This window comes from Vanessa atalanta, unplaced genomic scaffold, assembly GCF_905147765.1.
Source record: "Vanessa atalanta unplaced genomic scaffold, ilVanAtal1.2, whole genome shotgun sequence".
Taxonomy (NCBI): Eukaryota; Metazoa; Arthropoda; class Insecta; order Lepidoptera; family Nymphalidae; genus Vanessa; species Vanessa atalanta.
The window spans coordinates 10,001-12,605 of record NW_025919976.1 but is presented as its reverse complement, the minus strand read 5'-3'; the positions used below and the strand labels follow the sequence as shown (position 1 = coordinate 12,605).

The window sequence follows — 2,605 nt, the reverse complement described above, 5'->3', positions numbered from 1 at the left end:
CTGACGTCGCATAACGAAACTCCGTGACGTAAACGTACACACGAACGCGTATATAAAAATATAAATAATATATACACACACACGCATGTAAACGTAAACATACATACACATCGTATTTGTTATATTTGAACGGACCGAGAACGAGATTTATATTAAGTATATTTAAACACGTAATATAACACATCGAACGCGGATACCGTCATATGTTCGAGAAACGTCAGTCAGTCTATTGAGTCGGTTACGAAATAATAGACATTACGACATTAAACATTGAACAGTGTGGTTTATATTTTTATACAGCCGGCCCTCAGACAGGAGTGGTCCTGGATGTTTCTCCACGGACCGCAATGTGCGTTCGAAATGTCGATGTTCAAATGTGTCCTGCAGTTCACACTATGACGCGCAGTTAACTGCGTTCTTCATCGACCCGCGAGCCAAGTGATCCACCGTCCAGGGTAATGGTTTTTAATTTGTTTTATTTTTATAATTTCTACGATCACTCGAACGATTCTATACGCCAGTGATATGAGTTTATTTTTTTTTTATTTTTTTTTTTTTTTTTCGTTTTTTTCTCTTATTTTTAGTATACAGAGAAAAATTCAAAAAATTAAAAAAAAAAAAAAAAAAAGTTAAAAAAAAAAAAAAGTACAAAAAAAAAAAAAAAAAATATACATTTTATTTGAAGATGACGATGTGCGTTAACACATCGTACTTTCCTCGAAATCGACATCGAAAAATATCAGAATAGGACGCGTTACACGACTCTGGACTCTGACTCGGACACACTGCTGTGTGAGAGAGAGAGAGTGAGAATCGCGTCCTCGCATCGAAACGACACATTCCGAACGTCGATATTTGTGTTTTAGAATTTTATTATCGTTCATTATCGCACTCTTTCGAGATTGATAATTTACGTTAATGATCCTTCCGCAGGTTCCCCTACGGAAACCTTGTTACGACTTTTACTTCCTCTAAATGATCAAGTTTGGTCAACTTCCCAGCAACGCCGACGGCCGTGAAGCCACCGCGTGTCGGTCCGAAGACCTCACTAAATCATTCAATCGGTAGTAGCGACGGGCGGTGTGTACAAAGGGCAGGGACGTAATCAACGCGAGCTTATGACTCGCGCTTACTAGGAATTCCTCGTTTATGGGGGATAATTGCAAACCCCAATCCCCAGCACGAAGGAGTTTCAACGGGTTGCCCGGGCCTCTAGGCCAGGGAGAACATGCTGATTCCTTCAGTGTAGCGCGCGTGCGGCCCAGGACATCTAAGGGCATCACAGACCTGTTATTGCTCAATCTCGTGCGGCTCGAAGCCGCCGGTCCCTCTAAGAAGAATTTTAATACGCCGCCAGTGAGTTGCTCGACCGAAATCGAGCACACCTAAATGACGACGCCTATTTAGCAGGCTAGAGTCTCGTTCGTTACCGGAATTAACCAGACAAATCGCTCCACCAACTAAGAACGGCCATGCACCACCACCCACCGAATCAAGAAAGAGCTATTAATCTGTCAATCCTTCCGGTGTCCGGGCCTGGTGAGATTTCCCGTGTTGAGTCAAATTAAGCCGCAGGCTCCACTCCTGGTGGTGCCCTTCCGTCAATTCCTTTAAGTTTCAGCTTTGCAACCATACTCCCCCCGGAGTCCAAAATCTTTGGTTTCCCGGAAGCTGCCCGCCGAGCCATTGTAGTAACGTCGGCGGATCGCTAGATGACATATTTACGGTTAGAACTAGGGCGGTATCTAATCGCCTTCGAACCTCTAACTTTCGTTCTTGATTGATGAAAACACCTTTGGCAAATGCTTTCGCTGATGTTCGTCTTGCGACGATCCAAGAATTTCACCTCTAACGTCGCAATACGAATGCCCCCAGTTATCCCTATTAATCATTACCTCGGAGTTCTGAAAACCAACAAAATAGAACCGAGATCATATTCTATTATTCCATGCACGAAATATTCAAGCGGCATTTTGAGCCCGCTTTGAGCACTCTAATTTGTTCAAAGTAAAATTGTCGGCCCATCTCGACACTCACTGAAGAGCACCGCGATAGGATTTTGATATTGAACCGGCGTTTTACCGCCGGCTCACCGACGATATGCTCCGCAGACGTGTCAGTATCACCGCGGATGCGGTGCACCGACAGCGCGGCGCACAAATGCAACTACGAGCTTTTTAACCGCAACAATTTTAGTATACGCTATTGGAGCTGGAATTACCGCGGCTGCTGGCACCAGACTTGCCCTCCAATTGTTCCTCGTTAAAATATTTAAAGTGTACTCATTCCGATTACGAGGCCTCGAAAGAGTCCCGTATCGTTATTTTTCGTCACTACCTCCCCGTGCCGGGAGTGGGTAATTTGCGCGCCTGCTGCCTTCCTTGGATGTGGTAGCCGTTTCTCAGGCTCCCTCTCCGGAATCGAACCCTGATTCCCCGTTACCCGTGACAACCATGGTAGTCGCAGAAACTACCATCGAAAGTTGATAAGGCAGACATTTGAAAGATGCGTCGCCGGTACTGGACCATGCGATCGGCAAAAGTTATCCAGATTCATCAAAATTAACGACTTCGGACGAGACGCCCTCCGTCGATTGGTTTTGATC

At 45.0% G+C, this 2,605-nt stretch overlaps 2 non-coding genes across 2 annotated transcripts in view; both read right to left on the bottom strand.

Annotated features, from left to right (window-relative positions):
- Nucleotides 1–301: 301 nt before the first annotated feature.
- On the bottom strand, nucleotides 302–458 carry LOC125076524. The gene has a single exon (XR_007120480.1). It is a non-coding gene; the product is annotated as a 5.8S ribosomal RNA (ribosomal RNA).
- A 458-nt stretch (nucleotides 459–916) lies between these two features.
- LOC125076525 overlaps nucleotides 917–2,605 on the bottom strand; it is a 1,903-nt gene continuing 214 nt past the window's right edge. The window contains exon 1 of the ribosomal RNA XR_007120481.1: nucleotides 917–2,605. This exon is cut by the window's right edge and continues 214 nt beyond it. This is a non-coding gene — a ribosomal RNA (small subunit ribosomal RNA).